The sequence below is a fragment of the Podarcis bocagei genome, assembly GCF_964188305.1.
Source record: "Podarcis bocagei genome assembly, chromosome: 4".
Classification (NCBI taxonomy): Eukaryota; Metazoa; Chordata; class Lepidosauria; order Squamata; family Lacertidae; genus Podarcis; species Podarcis bocagei.
In genome coordinates, this window is record NC_138128.1 from 27,072,980 (window position 1) to 27,099,902 (window position 26,923).

Sequence of the window (26,923 nt, forward strand, 5' to 3'; positions counted from 1 at the left end):
GTCTCGGTGGCCACTCCCAGTCACCAGTCTAGCTGCCACATTCTAGATTAATTGTAGTTTCCGGGTCACCTTCAAAGGTAGCCCCACGTAGAGCGCATTGCAGTAGTCCAAGTGGGAGATAACTAGAGCATGCACCACTCTGGCGAGACAGTCTGCGGGTAGGTAGGGTCTCAGCCTGCAAACCAGATGGAGCTGATAAACAGCTGCCCTGGACACAGAATTCTCATTACATTCCTTGATGTAGGATTCAACTCCCTGGCTTCATCACACCATTTGCTCTTCAAATCCTATTGTATAAGCATCCAGTCTCTTAGGCAGAAGCTTCTAGCCTTCCAGCATTTTTTATTATTATTTTAAAAACAACGCAGAGTTGTTTTTCTTTCTTCTTTTGTCTTGTTTTTTTTTATTATGGCGGGGGGGGGGGACACTGACCATCCCACCATCCCACCACTTCAACCCAACCTGAAGGCATAGTTCAGATCTAAACAATAATAGCAAAGTTGCTGATATCAATATAAAGAGTCCAAAAGTTGCTGGTATCAATATAAAGGAACCTGTTAACAACCATATACTGTGGGATGCGGCAGGTGCAATTTGTCCTGTAGAATCTTTGTTAGATGAATGGCCAGCAGTCCATCATAAAAGTATAATGTGTTTTTTCCCTCTAGCCACACAAAGTCTTTGCGTCAGTTTTTTCCAGAAAATGCTGTGTCCCAGTGTTTTCCTTTATTCCATTTGTATTTATATACCACACTCTCACACATATCAGGGCAGTGCAAAGCAATACAAAGCACATTTTAGAAACCATTAAAAGCAGTACAGCACAATCATTAAGATGACTGGCTACTCAAGAACATTTTAAACAATGGCACAGGCTAGTTGGCATTAAAAGATCTTCAAAGCATGAAAGGCAAAAAGCTAGCAAGCCTGTCAAATCTCTGCTGAAAGAATGTCCCACAGCATGGGGCTGGTGACATTAAATGCCTGAATTCCAGTGGAGGCGTGTTGTGCTTCTGTAAGACATGGCTCTGTAAGGTTGGACAACCAACTTTATGCAAGCTGGCCGAAGTGACTGCTTCCCCTGTTTTTGGGTTCAGCTATTCACCTGTAAAATGAAAAAAGAGACACATTAATTACATAAAATATAATGTGGGAAGACAATTTTGCTGGTGATGGTGATGATGAAGATGATGAAGAAGAAGAATTTTAAACGATGTAACTCTAGAAATTCTCCAAACTTCACAAAAGGATCCCAGCTAATGATTCAAGGGGGTGCTGACTCCCAACATGCTGACCAAGGGGATATCAGAAAGCATCAATATATCTTGGAGATCACAGATAAAAAGGTAGGTCTGTTGGTTAAAAACTGAGGCCTTTTTGCTGTGTTTAAGAGTGGTCGCAAGCAACCAATACATGTTCCTGTTAAGCATATTTGCCCAACAGTACTGATCCACTCTTCTGGATCAGTCTTTCTGGGCTAGCTGCCCGCATCTTATCCATATCTGCTCTTCATAGCTAAAGGCAGTTGTGGTTCTGGATAAGGCCATGTATGACTCTGTGTGTGTGTGTGGAATGACATACCTCGGGTTACGAACACTGCGGGTTGTGCGTTTTTGGGTTGAACCCAGAAGTACCAGAACGGGTTACTTCTGGGTTTCGGCAGCCGCGCATGTGCAGAAGCTCAAAATGACGTCACGCGCATGTGCAGAAATGCCAAATCATGTCATGCGTGTGCACAGATGCGGCGCTTCAGGCTGCTAACGCTGTGGGTTACGAACGTGCCTCCCACACGGATCACATTTACAACCCAAGGTATGACTGTTATGTAGTGTAGTACCCACTACTTAATAATGACTGTACTAGACATTGAAATCGCTGCCTCCCACATCACCCATCATTTTTCTCCTGCCAGTAGGTGGCAGTGCTACAGGGACGTAAAACCCAGTGGTGACAAGGCTTAGATCCCTGAACTTACTACGTAGTATTTTGACTTCTCTGGATCAGCTTCCCATGTCCTGAATCTCCAGTGTACCAGGGGAACCTGATGTGTGCCCCCACATGAATTACAGAGAAATGAGCCAAGTCTTGCTGCAGCATGGCCAAGCAGATTCTTTTTTCAGAAAATTCCACCCATGATCCATTTTTTAGCCAATGCAAATGTTGCTTTCTGAACATCTGTACATGACAAGCCACTTGGAATCCTGTCTGTCCCATGTGAATGTACACAAGCGCCCCTCTAGGTTGGCATGTCTGGAACTGATTACATCCAGGCTTTTTCCTACAGCTGCATTCTATGAAATGGTTGCATGGAGGCCTTGACACAGGGTTAATTTATTTCTGAGATGATAAATTCCCCTCATTTTTAGAGGGGGGGGGGCGTTTTGGAGTTTCTTTGAAAGAGCTTCAATGTAAAAACCTCCAAAAGATAGCAGAGAAAACCCTAGTTTTGACTGAAGAAATTTAGAAAGACCACAAATTAGAGCAGAGGGCACAGGGAGGGAAGAGAGACTCTCAGGTGCACAGGGAAATGGTTTAGTAGGCCCAGAGCATTTTGACCAAAAAAAAAAAAATATTCTTCTGGGTGTGTGTGGTGTGTGGGTGTGGGTGTGTATGAAATGTCTAAAAGACTTGAAAAAGATCAGATAAAATTTTCTGAAAATATCTTTTTACACATTTTATAGCCTCTTATTCCTCTTTTTAGACATTTGTATTGGATCTTTTCCAAGCCCTTCAGACATTTCAGTATATATATATATATATATATATATATATATATATATATATATATCCCCAGAATAAGATTTTTGTTGAAACACATCACTTTTCTGTACAACCGAGAGTTTCTCTTTCCTTTCTTCTGGGGGTGGGCAATTTCAAACAAATACCATTATGAAAATCATTGTGTGTGTGTGACTTTCCACTTCAGAAAGAAGAGGAATTAAAATTAATAACAGGAGCCAGTTGCATGTAGTGGTTCAGGATGTGCGAGAGGAAGTCCTCAACCCATAGCCCATCTCAGCCATGATCTCACCTTAGGCAAGGCACCTTCTCTCAGACTTAGGCTTCGTACACATCATACTTTTAAAGCACATTATTTTCTCCAAAGAATCATGGGAATTGTAGCTCTGTGAGGGGTAAATTACAGTTCCCCAGTTTCTTGGAGGGGGTGCCTTAAGTGTATGGTAACTATGCAGCACAGAGACATGCACCATCTGCAGTATGGGCAGAATGAATCTTTCCTACCTTACCGTGCTGCTGTGAAGATTAATGAGGCTGCATAAATGCCATTCTTACATCTCTAGAAATGTTTTTATTGGTTGGAATCCAGTTTGTGTTCATGTGCTAGCAGAAGGGGATTTGATTGAGTGGGTGCCTCTCCAGCTAAAGAGGTGATACCTCTGATGAGCCCCATGGGGACGTCCTGGGAGGACTGGTTGGAGGTGGAAGAGGATTGGGATGAGGTCACCGAGTCTGATGTCAGGAAGGGGCTGAATGGTGGATTGGGAGACATAATCAACCATCTAGAGCCAGACATCCCAGTGGAGGAGGCGTCACCTGATCCAGCCCTCCACCTCCTTTCAACAAGGATGTCAAGGAATCAGGGAGACATGTGAACCTGAGTCGGACCATGACCCTGCTGAATCAGGCCAGCATCTCTCACCCAGGACATGCCCTTGGAGGTGCCAGGGCAAGCAGATCCAGCTCACTCACAGGAGTGCCTGCCTGCTTGCCCAGTTCCGTTGCTTGGGATGAGAACTATGTGAGTGACTGTGAGCCCATCCCACTCTTCAAAAGAGAAACCATGGGTGTGTGTCAGGGAGATAACCTATTAGTTTGTGCCAACGCTATTTTTCTAGAAAAAGAGGTGCTAGAACTCATCGTGAACGCCTCCCTTCTTTTCTTAGAACGGCAATGGCGCCCACCAGAGAGGTGCCAGAACTGAGTTTCGGTGAGGTCTGGCTGGAGAAAAAGCCCTAAGCATGCATCTTGGAACCCTGTTTCTGTGTAGCCCATCAGCTAATTATGTTTAAACCATGTAATGGCTTGTGGTATAAAGCATTCGGGAATAATCAGCTGAGAAGCCGAGTACCATGTCTGAGAGTAGGAGCTGGGGCAATATTTGCTGCGTCCCTTTTCCTCTTCCCCTTCCCCTGCACTCCAGCACTTCTTTAAAATTTGCTCCAGATAATTATGGACATTTCAGAACAGGGTAGGAAGTAGCACTGGCGGGGAGTGGAACCTCAAGGAGTAACTGGCAAAATTTGCCTCCCCTTAGTAATGATATTTACTGGATCAAAAGCACTTCCATGGGTACAAGGACACCAAATGGACCTACCTTCCTTCCTTCCTTCCTTCCTTCCTTCCTTCCTTCCTTCCTTCCTTCCTTCCATTGCTGTACAGTGGTACCTCTGGTTACGTACTTAATTCGTTCCAGAGGTCTGTTCTTAACCTGAAACTGTTCTTAACCTGAAGCACCACTTTAGCTAATGAGGCCTCCCACCACCGCCACGCGATTTCTGTTCTCATCCTGAAGCAAAGTTCTTAACCCGAGGTACTATTTATGGGTTAGTGGAGTCTGTAACCTGAAGCGTATGTAACCTGAAGCGTATGTAACCCGAGGTACGATTGTAGTATGTTTATTATGTGATGTCACTAGTGATTTAAATGTTTACTTGCCACACTGATGCCTTTGCTTTTGTTTGGTTTTGCTTGTGCCTCACCCTGCCTACAAATGCATGCCCACTGCAAATCAGCTGACTGCTAGCTTTTACTAATGAGCCAGTGCATTAGGTTTGCAACCTTATTTCATCACACACACAGAGAGAGAGACAGACACACAAAAATACTTTCATCTTTAACCACAAGCAAAATAAAGGGAGAAGCTGATGAAGATCTCTGACAAGTGATGCAGCCTGCCTTCTCTAACTGATGTCACAGTTCCTGTGGCCAAAAAAGAAACATGTTTGTTGCTAAGCAACACTATGTATATATTTCACTTGCCTGTTCCCACTTGGGATTTAACATATGCATTTTCACTTTCATCTCTGATGCATAGTTACATTTGTTTGCTTTGAGTGCCAAGATGAATGGAAACTGTCCAGTATAGGATATGCAAAAAGTACTGAAAGCTCAGGGGAAGATTTACCAACCTGAGCCATTGTTTTGCAGTGTAGTTTCAGTGAGAAACCTACTGAATGCCATTCACCAGTGGCTGAGCCAGTTTCTCCATTGAGAAAAGATGCTGGGATTTATGTTTAAAAGGACTACTGGTCCCCAAAGGTGCTGCCAATGAAGCCAAGGGACTTGGGCTTCGAATGATTTACCTCTGATGCAATCAAAGGGAGCATAGCTGCAACTCTAAGCATGCTAATAGAGGATAACTTCCATTCAAAAGTCTTTCAGATTGGTGTATAAACACTACTTGAATTTAATTGGATTGTGGATGTGTTCTAGGTAATGGGATATCTTGACTCATTTAATCACCTTCTTTTTAAATGTCAGCTTTTCCAGACCTTATCCCTGTTGAATTTTGTATATTAATCTCATGTTGCTGATGAACCTTCCTTGTTGAAAGCAATGACACGTGTGCCCCCACTCCACACTTTTTGTCCCATACCCCCAAACACATACCACTTTTTCAATTTATTTAGACCAATAGCATGTACAACATGTGTTTTTAAATGCATCAGGCCAGAGAAACGGAACAGAAAAACAGATATTAGTTATGATAAGCAGCATTATGAAGTTAAAAAATACTGCAAACTAAAACATGAAAACCTAGATACCTTAAAAGCACTTTAAAAAAAGAAGAAGTCCAGTAACAAATTTTACTTAGCGGAATTCCAAGGGAAATCATTCGTGATTTTTTCACGTTTAGTCACAATGTGCGCTCAGTAATTAAATGACAAGATCTGGCACGGGATTTTCTAAACAAAAGCCCATGTTATGATGAAAACTAAAGGGATATAAGCAGCTTCCTTCTAGGTTTACTATTGTCTCTATTAATAAGCATTAAAGAGAGAGAAACACTGGAGGAATTCTCCCAGTGTACATGGTTTGAATTTTACTATGCTTTTCAGATTAGTTTAATTTCCCACTGGAAGTTGGCTCTTCATAAATATTGGCCTAGAATTGTAATCATGTAAGACAAAACTATTGTGTTTGGGCTGTTCTTGTCCGTTCCCATTTACTCCTAATATGCAGAACTTGAAGCTTCAGACATGGGACCTAAGCATTCAGCAAGAAAGACATCACGACAAATGCTGGTCTCTGATATCAGAGTTCAAGCACTTGAGAATGCATAACAAAAATATGTTGTTTTAACTTCACAGAACATCTTAAAATACTAAGCAAATTGGCAATTGCAGACTCCCCCCCCCCCATAAAAATAAATGAATTAGAAGACACAAAAAAAATTCCCAACAACTAATCCAGAATGCAGCAGCTAGACTGGTGACTGGGGGCAGCTGCAGAGACCATATAACACCGGTCCTGAAAGACCTACATAGGCTCCCAGTACGTTTCCGAGCACAATTCAAAGTGTTGGTTTTGACCTTTAAAGTCCTAAACGGCCTCGGCCCCATATACCTGAAGGAGCGTCTCCACCCCCATCGTTCTCCCCAGACACTGAGGTCCAGCGCCGAGGGCCTTCTGGCAGTTCCCTCACTGCGAGAAGCAAAGCTACAGGGAACCAGGCATTGGGCCTTTTCGGTAGTGGTGCCTGCCCTGTGGAATGCCCTCCCATCAGATGTCAAAGAGATAAACAACTACCTGACATTTAGAAGACATCTGAAGGCAGCCCTGTTCAGGGAAGTTTTTAATGTGTGACATTTTAATGTATTTTTAATCTTTGTTGGAAGATGCACAGAGTGGCTGGGGAAGCACAGCCAGATGGGCGGGGTACAAATAATAAATTTTTATTATTATTATTATTATTATTATTATTATTATTATTATTATTATTCCCAGCCCAGCATTCTAAGTTTTGCACAAAAACTAATGTAACCATGTAAGGCACGTGGGTGGCGCTGTGGGTTAAACCACAGAGCCTAGGACTTCCCGATCAGAAGGTCGGCGGTTTGAATCCCCGCAATGGGGTGAGCGCCCATTGCTAGGTCCCTGCTCCTGCCAACCTAGCAGTTCAAAAGCACGTCAAAGTGCAAGTAGATAAATAGGTACCGCTCCGGTGGGAAGGTAAACGGCGTTTCCGTGCACTGCTCTGGTTTGCCAGAAGCGGCTTAGTCATGCTGGCCACATGACCCGGAAGCTGTACACCGGCTCCCTCGGCCAATAAAGTGAGATGAGCGCCACAACCCCAGAGTTGGTCACGACTGGGCCTAATGGTCAGGGGTCCCTTTACCTTTCCCTAATGTAAGCATTACAGAGATTCCTTCAAGTTCAAGTGTGGATCAAGCTTGTTATGTGTCCCCAAATGTCAATACTGCTGTGGTGTACAGTTGCCATGCGAGTTTTTTTTGCCTACACACACTGGGCTGTATTAAACACTGCTTTTCCATTTGCGCAACAGACTTCTGCTTCTTCGACAAAACTTCTCACTTTTCTCCAGTTCCCTCTAAATCAGCCTCTAAATCAGCTCCAGAGGGTTGAGGAAGGGGAACTCCAATTACACAAGTGGGATGTCGCATATATACAAGGTGTGACCGGAAAGTTCAGTGAATGGTCACAGAAATAGGACAGCGAGAAATATTCAAACATACAATCAGCATCAAGAACCCACGAAATGCTCACAATTGTGTACGGAGATGAAGCTGTAATTCAAAAGACAGTGTATGAATGGCTTAAGTGTTTCTGTAAAGGGCGGCAAACCATCGAAGATGACCCTTGGTCTGGCAGACCGTTGATGAGCAGAACGGTGGCAAATGTTGACAGAGTTCGTGAGTTATTGATGCAGGATCAATGTTTGTCTGTCAGAATGGTGGTGGAAGAATTGCATATTCTGCGTGAAATCATTACTGAGGTTCCTGAGTTGTCCGACTCTCCATATTCTCCTGATCTGGCCCCACCAGATTTCTTTCTTTTTCCAAAACTGAAATCTGCACTGAAAGGGCAGTGATTTCCCAACATTTCACACGTCCAAGCTGCTGTGAGGAGAAAACTGAAAGCAGTACGAAAAGAGGACTTCTCCAGAAGTTTCCAACAGTTCTACGAACGTTGGCAATGGTGCATTGTGTCAGAGGTGGCCTACTTTGAAGGCCTGTAAGGTATGTATGTCTGAATATTTCTCGCTGTCCGATTTCTGTGACCATTCACCGAACTTCCCAGTCACACCTTGTAGCAAAAGAAAGAAAGAAAGAAAGAAAGAAAGAAAGAAAGAAAGAAAGAAAGGCAGGCTCATATATTCAGTTGTGGAATCCCACTTGTACAAAGGACTTCTGCTTGCTCAATTAAGACCTTCCTGGCCCTCCTTTTTCTCCTGCCTGTCCTGAGTGGCCCTAAAATCTGTTTTGGGTAGTTGTGGGGGGGGGCAACAAACAGATTGCATGGGGTACAGGAGGCTGCAGCGAGGAGGAAGTAAAGGGAATCTGTTTGAATCTGCTGGTGTGACACTGGATCTCACCATTTATGTAGACATGTTCATAGATCATAGGATTGTAGAGTTTGAAGGGACCCCAAGGTTTGTCTAGTCCAACCACCTGCAATCAATCACCAGCATCAATCACAGCAATGGATGCAAATATATTTGAAACTGCCTTTTACCAAGCCAGACACTTGAACCATTAGTTCCGTATTGCCTACCCCAGCTGCCAGTGGCTCTCAAATGCTTCAGTCCAAGGTCTTTTCCAGTACTCATGTCTGTCTGCGGTCCTTTTTAGCTGAAGATGCCAGGGAATGAATTTGAGACTGCCAGCATATAAAGCACATGCTCTATCGCTGAACTGTGATATGTATGCACATACAAAAAACCCATCTTCCCATTACAGCCCAGCCCTTTGTTACTGTCTGGGTCTATCCAGCATATACAGAAATGAAAGAGAAAATTCTAAGTGTGTCAAGACTGGCCACTATTGGAAGCAGAACACTAGATGTACCTTTAGCTAATGTAGCAAAGCAATCCTTAGCCTTTTAGAATATGACTTTCAAGCAGACTTCACACTGCAGAAATTCAAAACTTATGTTTATAGGAATTCTGTATTTTCTTTTTTACAGAAACCATTGCATTCAACACTTATTTGTTGAGAACAAGAACTCAATTTTTAAAAACAAAGACGGCTAACGACCATTCCTGCCAATCCCTATTGCTAGACAGAGGCTGCTCTTATGTAGGGGATAAAGTCACAGAGTTTACAGTACACAGAGATTTGCTGAGATTTGCCATTTAGGCATGCAAATCAGATTGTAGCCTAAAGCCATGAGAGATTTGTGCTTAAACCATCTCCAAAATTTGGAATGCATTAAACAGTGACAGCAGCTTCAGAGTTTAATTTTGGATGTGCCAGTTTTTTACTCCAGCCCGGTTTTACTAGAGGATAGCTATTCTTGGTCACAATTTTCTGGGGAAAGGAAAGCTGGAATCAGTACTGGTATAATTTAAACAAAGTCATTTGGCGGTACTTTCCATGGATAGAGACAACTGAGTTTGTATATTAAGCAGTTGGGCATTTATGAACACTATTATAATGGGTGATGTGAGGGAGCCTGGTGGGTTATTTCTGCATTTTGCTCGGACTTTGCAAAGCCCCACAACTGCTGCTCCATATAGTTTACATTTGTGTAGAGCCAATTTAAATGTTCAATAGGCAGTATTGTACAGTTTGTTTCATTTACAGATATCCAGTGGCGTAGCGTGGGGGGTGCAGGGGGGGCCGGCCGCACCGGGCGCAACATCTGGGGGTTAGGGTTAGGGGGCGCAAATCCACGGGTTAGGGGGCGCAAATTACTTGCCTTGCCCCGGGTGCTGACAACCCACGCTACGCCACTGCAGATATCATAGGTGGGGAATTGCTTGTTTGAAAGGAGAAAGTTCTTTCTGATGCTTAGTTGGAATCTCCTTTCTTGTAACTTGAAGCCATTGGTTTGGATCCTACCCTCTGGAGCTGGAGAACACGAGTGTCCTCCATCTTCCATGTGACAGCGCTGAAGATATTTGAAGGTGGCTATCATGTCTCCTCTCAGTCTCCTCTTTTCCAAGCTACCATACAATTCCCTCAACTGTTCCTCATAAGGCTTGCTTTCCAGACCCTTGATCATCTTGGTTGTCCTCTTGTACACACCTTCCAGCTTGTCAATAGCCTTCTTAAATTGTGGCGCCCAGAACTGGACACATTAATCCATGTGTGGTCTGACTAAGGTTGCTTTTGTGCATATGTACACCAAGGCCTGAGGTTCCCCACCCCTGTTCCAGAAGGTAGGCAGGGATAGTGGGCAAAAGAACAGCAAGCCATGACTATTTGTATGCACTTCTTCAAAACTGTTAAGAAAACAGATGCCACTCCCAGGCAAAGGTGGGCAACTTTGTCCTCACCAAACTCTTCCTGGCTGACAGGAGCAAGCCAACATTAAATCACACCGAGCCCATTGAAATTAAGTCTCTATTATTAGCAAAAACAGGATCTGCACAAGAGCATCAGGCCTAATGAGCACAGCAACTCATCTCCATGAAGTTTTGCACCCGTGAAGCAGTTGCCGAGATTAAACGTTTCCGCCTTCCCACAGCCAGCTGTGTCTCCTCCTCTCCAGGGTTTTCTACAAGCAATCAGAGACTGTGCCTGTGTGCCTGTCTTTGCTCCTTCTGCTTCATGCCTCTCCTGGTTCTAGGAGACATGGGGGGAGGGAAGCTTCTCACAGCAGGAGGGGGAGACCCCTGTGTCTCTTCACAAGCCTGACCCATCTCTGCCTCTTGGCCTCCCTCATCCCACTCTCCTGCTTCTGATTCTGGACTTCTCTCTGCCACAGACTCTTCCCAAACCGTAAGTGCTGTTACGTCTTCAGCTTCCGACACCAGCTCCTCCCTCTTTTTGTCTGACCACTCATTGTTGTCCCACCACCACTCCCCGTGCTCTGATCCTTCTTCCCTTGGGGGTTCTGTAGCTGGTTGCTCCCACCATTCCTCTCCATTCAACCAGTCTATGACTTCCTATTTATTTATTTATTTATTCACTTACTTACTTACTTACTTACTTACTTACTTACTTACTTACTTATCTGCATATTATTTGTACTCGCAGCCCCACCTTTCACTGAATGAGTTATTCTTCTGCCTACAAAAGACTACCACCACTTCCCTTCTGAGCATAATTCCTGCCCTCCCCCCTTTTTAAGAGCTCTGAAATATTCAGTTCAAATATTTGGTCTAAATCACAGAGCCTAGGGCTTGCCAATCAGAAGGTCATCAGTTCGAATCCACAATGGGGTGAGCTCCCATTGCTCAGTCCCTCCTCCTGCCAACCTAGCAGTTCAAAAGCACGTCAAAGTGCAAGTAGATAAATAGGTACCGCTCCAGCGGGAAGGTAAACGTGCGCTGCTCTGGTTCGCCAGAAGCGGCTTAGTCATGCTGGCCACATGACATGGAAGCTGTACGCCGGCTCCCTCGGCCAGTACAGCGAGATGAGCGCCGCAACCCCAGAGTCAGTGGCGTAGCGTGGCTTGTCAGCACCCGGGGCAAGGCAAGTAATTTGCGCCCCCTAACCCGTGGATTTGCGCCCCCTAACCCTAACCCCCGGCCCCCCCTGCACCCCCCACGCTACACCACTGTTTCCTGGCAGTTTTATTCTCTTGGCAAACCGCTTTTGTAGCTGTCAAGCGGTTTATAAATTTTAGGATTTTTTTTTTTAAAAGGGCATTTTCAGAAAAAGCTGCTCGTGGCTCTCAGCTGTTCCCTCTCAGCTGCTCGCTCCTAGTTTGTGGGAGGGTGGATTTAAGGCGTGACGGGGGGGGGTGCGTGCGAAGAAGGGCAACCTCTCCCCACTCCGCCGCTTTGCTCCACCCTGGCAGGCAGGCTGGCAGGCTGGCTACACGCGACGCGCTCGGAGAGGGCCTCCGGATCGTCCCCCGGGCTGGGCAAGGGCTCGTTCTCACGCAGCGGCTGTTGCGCAGCCTCGCCGCCGCCGCCGCCCTTGCTCCTTCGCGTGCGGGGAAAGGCCGCCGGCAGCCCTGGGAGCGCCTCCCTCCGCGCCTTCACACGCAGCTGTGCCAGCCCAGCAGGCGGCTCCCATCCTCCCCGAGCCCCGGCCAGGCTAGCGGGGGTTGTGAGCCACCTGCAGGGAGCCGGGGGTCCTAGCAGGCTCCCTCGGAAGGTGGAGCGGGGCCCTCCTTCGCTGGAGGTTGGATGGCCAGCTGCGAGGAATTCTTAGCAGGCTCGCTCCACCTCCTCCTCCTCCCGACTTTGCAAGGAATTAGCAGGCTCGCTCCACCTCCTCCTCCTCCCGACTTTGCTGCTGCTGCTGCGCGGCTTTTTTCCTCTACCGACGGCACGCTGTGCCTTGGAGAGGTTCTCGCTTCCTTGAGGGGGGCCGGCCAAACGCGCCCCCCAAAATGTTGCGCCCGGTGCGGCTGGCACCCCTGGCACCCCCCACGCTACGCCACTGCCCAGAGTCGTCTGCGACTGGACCTAATGGTCAGGGGTCCCTTTACCTTTTTAATCCTGATTCCTTTCTCTCAACACTCTGCCATTTACAGAACTAAGTCAAGCTAACATACTTGTTGGCATGTATTCCAGTGGAAGTCCTGTGGACTTCAGTGGACTTCTCAAAATGTGGGCAAGCTTTTGCAGTCAACTGCGGTAAGACATGCAGAATGCACCAAGAAATGATATCTCGTGGTTTTTATATACACTCACATAGCACACATAAATGCATACTCTGAATATAGAAGATTCTTGATCCTTCCTCATGCCACAATATAAAATAGTTATATCATTACTGGGAAAATCCTACTAGGGAGGTACTTGAACCATATATAGCAGGGCTTACAGGTTGCAGGGGAGGAGAGGTGCTTTCTTTTTGTTTTAGACTGACATGACACAATCCTTTTGATCTGGCTTTTATGTTGGGATAAGGAACGAATGGAGAAAAATACAATTAAGGCTACACAAATCTCACATCCCAATTGTAAGCAATGCTAACATTGAGGCCCGGAATAGGATTTTTTTTATTATTTATCTGCATCTGCTTTGCCTTTTAAAATAAAATCTCGCTCAGCCTTAGGAAAATATTCATGAGCTAAAGCTGGCAATAGAAAAATAATTATTTGAAAAACATTCTATGAGGAGAGTTGTGTGCTTCCCTACTGGATGCCAGTTAAAATGAGCTAATTTGTTTTACCAGTAGCTTAAGAAAACCCCAGCACAGCAGCACGACAATTATATCCAGGTGCAAGGACTTAATTCAAGCAATTCTAGGTGGATCTTTCCAGTCTGCTCTATGGGCCCCATCCTCAGCAGCAGACAGGAACAGATGCCCTTGAAAACGCGATCCAGCCAGTCCTTCAATATTGAGCTTGAAATGCTTTCAGAAGGAGCTGGGGAGCTCTGTGTGTGTGTGTGTGTGTAGGAAGTGATGTTCTTCTAGCCAATAAATCAATTAAAACATAAGGAAGAAATACCAGTGCTGCAAGTGAAAAGTGAATCTAAGTGAATCAATTTCCTTTCTCCCTTGGATTCATTCCTATTCTCAGCATAAACGCAAAATTTGAAATTCTGTGGCACATTTTTTTTAATGTGCTAAAAATCCTCCAATCTCTTATTCTGGAGTGTCATGGTTTCTTTTAGTGGGTACATTCAGGAATCAAATCTGAGCACTATATGTTTAACAAACAGAATAAAAAGTAAACTATTCAATTTGTTCTTGGACAATTTTAATACAGTGGCTGAACGCACTCCTCCCAAAAGCTTAGCTGCATGTATTGGGTGACAGCAAAAGGAAGACAGTGGCTGTTTTCAGCTACATAGTTACTGTTATTTGTTAGGCATCTCACTTCTGTGGATTAGATGCATCAGTATCCAGTCCTTTTCTCATATGGCTGACTCCAGTTTGTGAAAGTTTCCACGAGGCCAATAAGCCAAAATGGCACATAAGATGCTGCTTGAGGAAGTGGGAAGAGATTTGGCTGCTGCTTATTTGTTGAAACCACCCTTCATCCCATCCCATAGGATCTCAGGGCAATGAACAAGCAGATTGGAACAACCACGTAAAGCGTTAGCTTAAAACATAAGCAAAGTTAAATTTAAAACAGTTCAACAGTGGTCATACTAATAAGCACACCCAAGCTACAGACCTCCTTCACATGTCTGTGTGAAAATCTGTTTTAAACCAATGCCTGATGTACAGGTAGGAAACGGGAGCCAAGATCTCAGAATTTGTCCTATGCCACTTGGCAGGGGCGTAGCTAGCTGCTCCAGCACTGGGAGCGGCAGGGGCAGGGGTATCCGTGCATGGGGGCACTGTGGCGATCTGCACAACGGGGGCAGGGTGAGCTGCCCACAGGGGTGCCGCGGCGATCCGTCCATGGATTCCACAGGCAGACACAAGTCCCATGCTGCTGTTTTGGGCAGCGAGGGGCCTCTAGCCACAGCCTCACTCCTAGGAAAGACATGTGGCTTGGGCACGCTGCAGGCCAAGCTCCACAGTAAGTGCCACCGCCTGTGGTGTGCCTTTTTTCACCCCCTCGGGGATGACACCCAGGGTGAATCGCACCCACCACACACCCCTTCCTACGCCCCTGCCACTTGGACTTCCATTCACTAGCAATATATTCAAATTCCATGCTTTTCCAGCCCATCGTACTTACAGTATTAGAGAGTGCCAGTTGCCATACGAAAGGGGCAAGCCTATTCACTGGCTTTCCAATAGCAGTGTAGTCCTGAACTATATTCTCTTACAAACATGTTCCAGCTTCATTTGGCAGTTCTCTCTCTGTCTCTCAGATTGTTTTTAAATCACAAATTAACATTTCAGCCATTTACAGTATTTATGGCCTGGCTGTTCTGCAATGATTACATACCACCTTACCTCCCCAAAGCACAGAATTGCTGGCTCCAGGCCTGACTCCATTGTATTATTGCACTTTAAGGCTAAAACGTTGATTGAAATATTATCTACACTTAATAGGAGTCAGTCAAAAAACTTGGCTAAACCTGGCCAGTTACCTAGCTCCAATCTAATTTTTCCAAGGTCTGCTTGCAAAATCCTTGTTCTAAGCTACCTAGCAGAGGAGACTTGGTAATGTTATCTTAATTAATATGCAAGGAACCTGCAATGATTTTCAAGAGGTAGAGGTGCTGAGCTGTAATTTTGCTTTGGTCTTGCAAGTTCAGTTGACCTTGGGGACATAACGAGGCTCCTTTTAATCATAAAATATAGTATTCTATTATTTTTCGAATTTTACAGGTAGAGAAACAGAAACTGGCTGCTATACACTGGATTTTCTCTTTTGCACACTTTCCTGAGCGTAAGCCCTATTGAAAGCAGTGGGACTTGCTTCTGAGTAACAATGCATAGGATTGCACGGCATATGGGCAAGTGCAAATTATTATCGAAACCTTTACCATGCAAATCTGTTAACACCTGAATAACACAACCCCTGATGCTATTTACATATAATCAAGGTAGCAGGTGCAATTTGCATAATCAGAAATGCTAAGCTGGAGTGTAGTGGATGCTTCCATACAGAGAACTTTCAGAGTGTCTGGCTCACAGATTCAGCACAGCTGATACCCGCAAGCCAGATGAGGGCAAGGCTGATTCCTGTGATGGACACCGTCAGTCCAAATGGCAGAGAGGTTGGGGGAGCTAGCAGGACCAGTACAGATGGCATAGTCCAGAGAATCTGTAGCACAAACTCTTGCATTACTTGGCACATCTTCCTTGCGATGTACAACACGCCCCCCCCCCTTCCCGCCCTAATTCTGGTGTAACACTACAGTGCTAAATCAGCCGTGGGGAAGCAGCCGTCTGGAGGTTGCCATAGTTATTGATTCTGTCCCATCATTACAAGGGAAATAGTTAATGGTTGGCTAGCTAGGCCAATATGCTGACAACAGTAGTCCAGATGTGATAATAGGACGCTACCACACCAGACTTGGGGGAGCAGGTTTGCTGCTGGAGATTTTGCTTTGTTTTTCTCAGATGGACAAAGCATTAGTTAACGGTGGTATTCCAGATTTTGCACACAGGCTGTGATACTGATTTCCGTGGATTTTAAATGTCTTCATATTGAATGATACAGCGGTAAGCCAGACAGATGACAGGTTGAAATCCTTCATGCGTGCACACACACACACACACACACACACACACACACACACACATATGCATCACTTACATCCCATTGGACCTCTACGTCTACATACAGGTTTTTTGTGGGATTAAAACAGCCACACCAACAAAGAGATACACAGCTACTGTGATAGTTTTCAAGCCAGTGAGGTTAGGATTTATTTTTTTTATTGCTTCCATGGTAGCAGTAATATAAATTTACACACTAAATGTTCACACAGAAAGGTCCTAAAAGTTCTTTATATTGCAGATTTACAGGCAAGCCCCGCCAAACTCCGACGGCAACACTTTGTGCTGTTATGATTTTCCCATCTTAACTAGCACTAATGAGAGGTGTACCAGGCAATTCAGATTAAACTAGTGAGTCGTGCTTATTCAAATATAATGTGAGCAATCTGGACATCTTGAAAGCCTGCCAAGATGGGCTCATAAAAAAACCTGCCAAAAATCTGAGTCCTGAGTTCAGCCAAGCATGTGTGGCTGGTTCCCATGAACATTACAAATAAAATTAAAACCAGTTGGAAGCCTTGTTTTTTCTTTCTTTCTTTCTTTTTCTTTCCTAAAGCAACCAAACTCCTTCCCCACCCGAAAGAAATACTTGGGCCTAATAGAACCTGCCCTTTTAAACCACCTCTCTGCACCCAGAAGAAATTTGGAGGATGAACTAAAAAGAGGTTTTTGTTCCAGCTCTTCCCTTCTCTGGATCCTGGTTTCTTGACAAGGGGGTGGGGAGGGGGGGGAACAGCCAATGTAAACACATTTTTTTCCAAGGGGGATATACATTTCATCCTGGAATCAAAAGCACAGTATTTCACCAGCTCCTAATTTAAAACACACTTTACAGAGGCATATCTTATTCAGCTGAGCCTTTGAAACTGATTTAAGGTGAGAATTAGGAATAAAATATATAGGGCCAAATTTGCTGCCAGATATAAAGGCACAAACACATTACACCGGGTTTAAATTTGTGTCAGATTTTGCTCTCAATTGCTTCAGATTTATAACTCCATTTGGAGAACTGACTTCAGTTGTGTGGCTTGAGACTTACGGCAGTGACAATGAGTGCAGAATGTTCCTTGCAGAGGGAGATTTAAGGTGAAGGCAGCCAAGCCATTCCTTTTACAGCCAAAGCATTTCCTACAAGTCTTTCAAAGCCCTAGCATAACATGCACAATGATCCTCAGACAATTAGCAATTGTGTGTGTGCTTGGTTTTTTTTAAACGTAAATAGCAGTCCTAGGTGCATGATCCAGATTGGGGAGTGGGGAGTTAACCCTTCCACACTGCATTCCCAATGCAAATCCCTTCCACAAATATTGCTATTTTCACCAGGATGATCAATATCAGCCACAACTCTGCAGGCTGTTTTCATTCTCCATACTTGCTGGCCTTCCTAAACTTTTATGAACTTATTGAAGAAGCAGGTTGGACACAGTAAGGTAAAGGGTACCCCCGAAGCGGTACCTATTTATCTACTTGCACTTTGACGTGCTTTCAAATTGCTAGGTTGGCAGGAGCAGGGACCAAGCAATGGGAGCTTACCCCATTGCAGGGATTCGAACTGCTGACCTTCTGATCGGCAAGTCCTAGGCTCTGTGTTTTAACCCACAGCGCCACCCGCATCCCCAGGTTGGACACAGAGGGTTGTCTAAATGCATTAGAAACTGAGGCCCTCCAGATATTGTTGCACTCCATTTCCCATCTATTCACACCATATGCCAGAGGTCAGCAACCTTTTTCAGCCGTGGGCCAGTCCACCGTCCCTCAGACCATGTAGTGGGCCGGACTATATTTTGGAGTAGGGGGGGAATGAACGATTTCCTATGCCCCACAAATAACCCAGAGATGCATTTTAAATAAAAAGACACATTCTACTCATGTAAAAACACGCTGATTCCCGGACCGTCCATGGGCTGGATTGAGAAGGCGACTGGGCTGCATCTGGCCCATGGGCCTTAGGTTGCCTACCCCTGCCATATGCCATGCAGGTTGGGGGGTTGTAGTCCAACAACACATGGAGAACCAAGGGTTTCCTATTCCTGTATTACAGAATAGAACTTCATACCAGAGCAGAGACACTATAGGAGTCAACAATCCAGTGTCTACAGGTACCAGTGCACCTGCCCGTACCTCTCATGGCACCAGAAAAGTCTCAGTAAATATACCCCCAGCAATGCACAACACACAAGAGACGTTTGCTCTTCCTGCTCAGTTCGCATTTGCACTTGCTTAGCCTCAACTACATTGAACACCCCCACCCTGTTAAATATGCCCACATTTTATTGGATGCAAGGATTGGACATCCATCCACCCCGCCGTCCTCTAAGAGATGTGCAAAACGCTTATCTCTGTGAGCAGCAAACAAAGTGGTAGGTGGTGTTGGTGCCTTTTCCCCATAGAGGACCATTTTGTGTCCCTGTCTCTTTTTACTGCCGTTTCAGATGCAGCTGCCATTTTGTGTGATGGCACACATCCCAGGGCAGCTGTTTTTTTGACTGGCACCCAGGGCACTGTCTCAGAATGCCAAATGTGCCCGCTAGCCCAAAACGGTTGGCACCCCCTGGTGCACGACTCTGACATGATAAGCTGAAAACCTGCATGAACATGCACACATACAGTGGACGCTTGGGTTGCGAACGTGATCCGTGCGGGATGCATGTTCGCAACCCGCAGTGTTTGCAACCTGGGTTGCAATTCAGCACTTCTGTGCATGCGCAAAGTGCAATTTAGTGCTTCTGTGCATGTGCAACTGCCAAAACCCGTAAGTAACCCGTTCTGGTACTTCCGGGTTTCGGCGGGTGCGTAACCCAAAAAAACGCAACCTGAAGTATGACTGTATTGGTTACACAATGTTCTAAATCAGGCATTTCTAAAGTCCATTACAGGGGCCTAATCCAGCCCGCCGGTCGGTTTAATTCGGCCCCTATGGGGTAAAATCCTTAAAAAAAACAAAAGGTCAACAACTTTGGTCAGCCCTTCACTTCATCAAATCTGGCCCTCTTTGAAAAAAGTTTGGACACCACTGTTCTAAATCAATGTACTATATAGGCTTCAATGGGATTCAAGGAGCCCTAACTTGCATGCAACACTGTAACCTCAAGAGAGACTGGTTTCAAACTTCCCACTATTCAAAAACATAGTTGCCCCATCCAAGAGGCCTTCCAGATCCATTCTGTGCAGGACATGCGAGGAAGCATGCAATTCAGCATGCTGTGTGTGCAGGCCCCAAGCAGATTTACATATAAGCTAAACAAGCTATAGCTTAGCGCCCCACTCTCTTGGGGGGGGGCAAAAAAAATTAAAGGGGAGACAACTGGATGTATATTCCCAAAATACTGTCATACCTTGGGTTACAGATGCTTCAGGTTGCATTTTTTTGGGTTGCGGACCGCCAATACCCGGATGTACCAGAACGAGTTACTTCTGGGTTTCAGCGGTCGCACATGCGCAAAAGCGCTAAATTGGGCTTTGCGCAGATGTGCCGAATCGCAACCCAAATCGCAAGACGTGCCGCTGCGGGTTGCAGATGCTGCAGGTTGCAAACATGCATCCCACACAGATCACATTCGCAACCCGAGCGTCCACTGTAGAAGATAAAAAACAAATAAAATAAAACCCACATACAGCAACAGTGTTTTGTGTTGTGTAGGCTCCTATGATGTAAGTAATGGGCCCCACCTGCTAGCCTGCTCCCAAAATATTACCCGGTTTGCTTATTTCCATATATAGGGTGCCTACATTCTGCATGTGCAAATGGCTTTAGATACCTATTAGGTCCATAAATTACCATATAGCATACAATCAACACAAAAAAGCAACAATTTGTTGTAAGCTACCTTCAGTAGCTTAGGGCCTCATCAAACCTAAATCTGGCCCTGGCCCCAAGGCATGTGTGCATGGTGTTAGCACACCCACCCCCACCCCCCAGCATGCGCACATGACATCCGCATGCCCCTGCATTGTGTGCGTCACCATGCTGTGGGATGTGTGTGCACGACACAAACGTGCCGCAGGCCATGCTTATGTGTCATGCAGATGCCTGGCAGTTTGTGTGCATGATGCAAACATGCCCCACAGCATGCGCGCACGGATGCCACAAAACTTTGAAGGGGCCCAGCCCATTCATTGAAAATATTTGGGGAGGCCTGCCCCCCTCTACTGGGTGCACCTTCTCTCTCCAACAAGTACAAAGCAGACACAGAAAACTCCAACTCCAACTCTATCCAGATACAACTGAGCCCAGAATTGCCTACTGACTGAAATGTATACCAGGGATGAGCAATTAACCTGCACAGGCTTAGGCCTTCTTTACGCTTTCAGCCAAACAAAGCAATTAAATTATGAGGTGGAATAATGGAGTGTACCAGTTTATGTACTCCAGTTTACAGTGGTGCCTCGCAAGACAAAATTAATCCGTTCCGCGAGTATCTTCGTCTAGCGGTTTTTTCGTCTTGCGAAGCAACCCTATTAGCGGATTAGCGGATTAGCGCTATTAGTGGTTTAGCGGCTATTAAAGGCTTAGCGGCTATTAAAGGCTTAGCGGCTTAGCGGCTAAAAGGCTATTAAAGGCTTAGCGGCTTAGAAAAAGGGGGGGAAGCGGAAAAAAATCTCAAGACTCGCAAGACATTTTCATCTTGCGAAGCAAGCCCATAGGGAAATTCGTCCTGTGAAGCACATTGAAAAACGGAAAACCCTTTCGTCTAGCGGGTTTTCCGTCTTGCGAGGCATTCGTCTTGCGGGGCACCACTGTATGTAAGTTTATTCTGAACGCCCTGGCATGAAACCCCTACTGCATTTATAAACAAACAAAGATGTTCCAATCCTGCCTGCTTTCTGCTGTGCTAATTTTCTGTTTGGAAGGTGTGTGTTTTTCATTATTACTTTTATGTAGCAAAGCATTGAAAATGTGATCCCTCCCTCCTCCTGATGTCTGAAATGGAACAGTTCATTCTACCACCTCAGACTCCTGCCACATTGCCACATCATTCTGATGTCTGTGTATACCAGGCCTAAGATCCAAAGATTTATTATTATTTCTATTATTATTGTTGTTGTTGTTGTTGTTTTCAAGTGCTGATAATGTTCAACAACAGTTTGCATGAGGTCAAAATCAGGCACATGGCTGAAAAGGAACACACAGAATATTTCATTATTTATCCAATACTTTTTTTTCATACCAGTGCTGTTGGTTATGAAAAGGTAGACAATAACATGTCTGAATATATTGGAAATTTTAAAAAATTCCCTACAGTGCATTTACAACAATAGAAATAGAGTGGTTGTCTTTATTTTGCTTATGCAACTCCTTATATATTTAATTTCTTGGGGACTAGAAGCTACAAATGTTTTGTCAAATACTGCAGACAGGAATGTATTTCCTTGTAAAATGCTTCTATTTACTTCAGTCTCGCCCTGCCCTTGGGAGAGGTTTTCCATTTACTTTTGGAGTGGGGAATATAATGTTATATTCTTAAGATGTATTAATAAGACAACAAAATGTACAGTTTGGGACACAAGTATTTAAACATGCATTTTAAAGGGTTTACCCAGAATCCCCCACAACATTAACAATAGAATCACCACTGAAAAAATGGCACTTACAGTTTTCAATTGTTCCTTAGGCAGCGGGTTGAAAAAAAAATATTTTTGGAAATATAATTGGAAAACAACTAGAACATTAGTATTCAGTTGAGGAAAGCAGCTTACTGTATATTTTTCCAATGAATTGCAAATATAATTTTAGTATTGTTTAATAAGATGAGTAATTTTAGCTTCAAACACACTGGTTTTAATTTCAGACTTTTTTGCTGTTTGCTTATACTTCATAACAGATAATTACTGATGTAATCATTATTGGTCATTGGCCATTAGTTTGCTTCAGAGCGTGTACCTCGGTGGGCAGTAATTACTGCACAGCCTTCAATAAGATATCATTAACAAAATGAGAAGACCAGAAAAAATATCTTAATTACTGTAAGTGCTGTATTGGTTTCTCCATGGGATAAACAAAGTCAAACAATTAAGATTGCACATGCATTTTCCCAGATTGTATTCTGCAATGCAAAAGGGATGTGGGGCGGGGGGGGGGGGGGTGGGCGTAACATGAAGATAAAGACAAATAATGTATCTTTTAAAGTTTGTAATGGGGAATTCTAATGAAAACAATAATGAGCATGAACCATTGGCTCACACCTTTAGCAATTACTCAGTCAAAATTCCCACTGACTCAAGCTGTCATTAGGATATATGTATCAATCTGCCATAACTAACAGAACTTGCATATTATAACAGCCGTAAAGATGCTGCAGCAAAAATTGTAAGCAGAAGTGCAAGGTATTTGGGTAGTTGCGTGGCAAGCTCCTGACCGCCCCCAATGTATTATTATTATTATTATTATTATTATTATTATTATTATTATTATTCCTAATATTAATAATAATATTATTATTATTATTATTATTCCCTGGTGGCCCGCTGGAATGTGGAGTTAACCAGGGCTATTGACTGTTTGGCTCCGAAGCGCCCTCTCCGATTGCATGGAGCCCGGACAGCCCCGTGGTTTTCCACGGATCTGAGGGCAATGAAACAATCGTTGAGACGGCTAGAGCGCCGGTGGCGGATAACTCATTCCGAATCTGACCGGACACAGGTTAGAGCTCAACGTCGAGCCTACCAAGTGGCGATAGCGACGGCGAAGAAGAATTTCTTCACCGCCTCTATTGCATCTGCAGAAAACAGCAGCAGGAGACTTTTTCAGGTGGTTCACAATTTAGCGGAACCACCTGCAACATCGGGGCCCAGTACGGGCCACATGTTCTCCTGCAATGATTTTGCAAAGTTTTTTGCAGATAAAATCGCCCAGATTCGGGAAGAAGTAGACTCCACCGTGGGAGCAGGGCCGGGGCGGGAGAGTGCTAGAGTTCTGTCTAGTCAAGTTGAGTGGGATCAATTTCAATCTGTTACCTCCGAGGATGTGGACAGGCTGCTTGGACGAGTGAAACCAACCACCTGTCTCCTGGATCCTTGCCCATCCTGGCTTATAAAAGCTAGCCGGGAAGGACTGGGCGATGGGCTTCGTGGGGTGGTGAATGCTTCCCTCCGTGAGGGAGCCTTCCCAGACCCGCTGAAAGAGGCGGTTATTAAACCGCTTCTTAAAAAACCATCTTTAGATGCGGCCACGATGGCCAACTATCGCCCAGTCTCAAATCTTCCATTCCTGGGCAAGGTGATTGAGCGAGTGGTTGCTGAACAACTCCAGGCACGCCTGGAAGAAGCGGACCATTTGGATCCCTTCCAGTCGGGATTCAGGCCTCATCATGGGACTGAAACTGCCTTGGTCGCACTGGTTGATGATCTCCGGCGGGCTAGGGACAAAGGTGAGAGCTGTTTCCTAGTTCTGCTGGATCTCTCAGCGGCGTTTGATACCATCGACCATAGCATCCTTCTGGACCGTCTTGAGGGGCTGGGAGCTGGGGGCACTGTTATACAGTGGTTCCGCTCCTTCCTCCTGGGCCGTGTTCAGAAAGTGGTGGTGGGGGATGAGTGTTCAGACCCTTGGGCCCTCACTTGTGGGGTGCCTCAGGGTTCTGTCCTCTCCCCCATGCTTTTTAACATCTATATGAAGCCGCTGGGAGAGATCATCAGGAGGTTTGGGCTGGGTGTTCATCAGTATGCGGATGACACCCAGCTCTACCTCTCTTTTAAATCAGAACCAGTGAAGGCGGTGAAGGTCCTGTGTGAGTGTCTGGAGGCGGTTGGAGGATGGATGGCGGCTAACAGATTGAGGTTGAATCCTGACAAGACAGAAGTACTGTTTTTGGGGGACAGGAGGCGGGCAGGTGTGGAGGATTCCCTGGTCCTGAATGGGGTAACTGTGCCCCTGAAGGACCAGGTGCGCAGCCTGGGAGTCATTTTGGACTCACGGCTGTCCATGGAGGCACAGGTCAAATCTGTGTCCAGGGCAGCTGTTTACCAGCTCCATCTGGTACGTAGGCTGAGACCCTATCTGCCTGCGGACTGTCTCGCCAGAGTGGTGCATGCTCTGGTTATCTCCCGCTTGGACTACTGCAATGCGCTCTACGTGGGGCTACCTTTGAAGGTGACGCGGAAACTACAACTAATCCAGAATGCGGCAGCTAGACTGGTGACTGGGAGCGGCCGCCGAGACCATATAACACCGGTCTTGAAAGACCTGCATTGGCTCCCAGTACGTTTCCGAGCACAATTCAAAGTGTTGGTGCTGACCTTTAAAGCCCTAAACGGCCTCGGTCCAGTATACCTGAAGGAGCGTCTCCACCCCCATCAGTCTGCCCGGACGCTGAGGTCCAGCGCCGAGGGCCTTCTGGCGGTTCCCTCACTGCGAGAAGCAAAGCTACAGGGAACCAGGCAGAGGGCCTTCTCGGTAGTGGCGCCCGCCCTGTGGAACACCCTTCCAGCAGATGTCAAAGCGATAAACAACTATCTGACATTCAGGAGACATCTTAAGGCAGCCCTGTTCAGGGAAGTTTTTAACGTGTGACATTTTACTGTATTTTTGGTTTTTATGGAAGCCGCCCAGAGTGTCTGGGGAGGCCCGGCCAGATGGGCGGGGTATAAATAATAAATTATTATTATTATTATTATTATTATTATTTATACCCCACCCATCTGACTGGGTTTCCCCAGCCACTCTGGGTGGCTTCCAACTGAATATTTAAAGCAATACAGCATCAGACCTTAAAAACTTCCCTAAACAGGGCCAATAAAGACACTTGACAGCAACGTAATAATAATAATAATAATTTATTATTTGTACCCCGCCCATCTGGCTAGGTTTCCCCAGCCACTCTGGGCGGCTTCCACAAAGACCAAAAATATACTAAAATGTCACACATTAAAAACTTCCCTGAACAGGGCTGCATTAAGATGTCTTCTGAATGTCAGGTAGTTGCTTATCTCTTTGACATCTGATGGGAGGGCGTTCCACAGGGTGGGTGCCACTACCGAGAAGGCCCTCTGCCTGGTTCCCTGTAGCCTCACTTCTTGCAGTGAGGGAACCGTAAGAAGGCCCTTGGCGCTGGACCTCAGTGTCCAGGCAGAACGATGGGGGTAGAGACGCTCCTTCGGGTATATTTTAGGTTAATAGGCTAAAAAAGGCAACAACTTTATTGTTTACAGATTGTGAGTAGTGTTGGCTTAGGCATTGGACCTAACCAACTACCGGTATATCTGACTCCCACCCGTCTGCGCGAAGTCCGGGAAGGGTTAACCACCAGTAGGGGGAGTCCTGCTGATGCACATCAACTAGGAGCTTTCCCAGGGCCACCGATAGGGGTCGTGCCTTAGGCCCTAGCCTCCCCAGGCTTCGGACAGGGCCAGGCCCCCAGAATCCTTTAACGGAATACCCTTCAATGTGCGGGGGAGGTGATGGCGCTACCTCCCCTCTTCTCTTCTCCAGAAATATTCCAGTGCCTAACCACCAAACCTTACAAAGTTGAGATGATTTGCTATGAGGTAGGCAAAAACCAAGTGGCCAGTGCCCATTGGCCAATTGGAAAAAGTCCTACCAGGCCCCTCGACGGCGTCCAACCGAAGTCCATAGCAAGGTCAAGAGATGAAAAAACTACGTGATAAGGACACCTGTGACTTTAAAGAAGAATAGGAACCTTTTACAAAGTACTTAAAAAAACAACAAAATGAGTTGGACTCCTTGGCAGGTTTTGAATAAACATACACAAATTTATTTGTTAACATAATAGATGGATAACTTAGAGATTTTCACATTTTTATAATATGCAGAGAACAGTATATGTTAATAAACCAGAAAGAGGAACTGAGGGAAGTCGTAGGGGGAGGTAGGGGGAATATGTGGGGGTGGGAGGGGGGAATGGGGGGGAATGCAATTGTTGAAATAATTTGTTATGTGAAAATAGTCAATAAAATTAAAAAAGAGAGAGAGATGAAAAAACCTAAAGGGAGGGAGGGTGGGAAAACCGGAGCAGCTGGAAGCGCGAAAAGGGGTGAGATTCCCGCTGCATCCTGCTTAAATCAAGCAGGCCACACCTCCAGAGCAATCGGATTGGTCGCCTGGGCAGTGATGCAGCCGGGAATCCCCCCCCTGACCACACCCCTGCGCACATGAAGGGGTTGTGAGTGCCCGCAACTCCACCTCCTCCTAAGGCAGAAGTGGCTTTACATTAACTAGAGCATGGGTAGGCAAACGAAGGCCCAGGGGTCGGATCCAGCCCAATCGCCTTCTAAATCTGGCCCACGGACAGTCCGGGAATCAGCGTGTTTTTACATGAGTAGAATGTGTGCTTTTATTTAAAATGCATCTCTGGGTTATTTGTGGAGCATAGGAATGTGTTCATATTTTCTTTTCAAAATATAGTCCGGCCCCCCACAAGGTCTGAGGGACAGTGGACCCGGCCCCTTGCTGAAAAAGTTTGCTGACCCCTGAACTAGAACCATACTTCCATCAGCTTTATAACTTTTAGCAAGGTTGATTGATTGGTTATTTATTTGTTGCCATTTCTCCACAGTTGCGTTTAAAGATCTCTTGTGGTTCTCCCCACCCCCACCCTTAACTGCAGCATGTTCACAAATATCTAGGTTGGTGTTGTCACGCACCATCTTGCATCCTATGTCCTGGGAAGGCTGCAGTTCTGGTCAGGCAAAGTCACAGTCAGTGAAGGTCAGCAGAGAGAATACAT

The 26,923-nt window shown here is 45.5% G+C and overlaps 1 long non-coding RNA gene across 1 annotated transcript in view; it reads right to left on the reverse strand.

The window, feature by feature from the left end:
• Window positions 1-414: 414 nt before the first annotated feature.
• Window positions 415-26,923, reverse strand: part of LOC308585187 — a 91,290-nt gene continuing 64,781 nt past the window's right edge. The window contains exon 2 of the long non-coding RNA XR_014007130.1: window positions 415-1,105. This is a non-coding gene — a long non-coding RNA (uncharacterized lncRNA). The remainder of the gene's footprint in view (window positions 1,106-26,923) is intronic.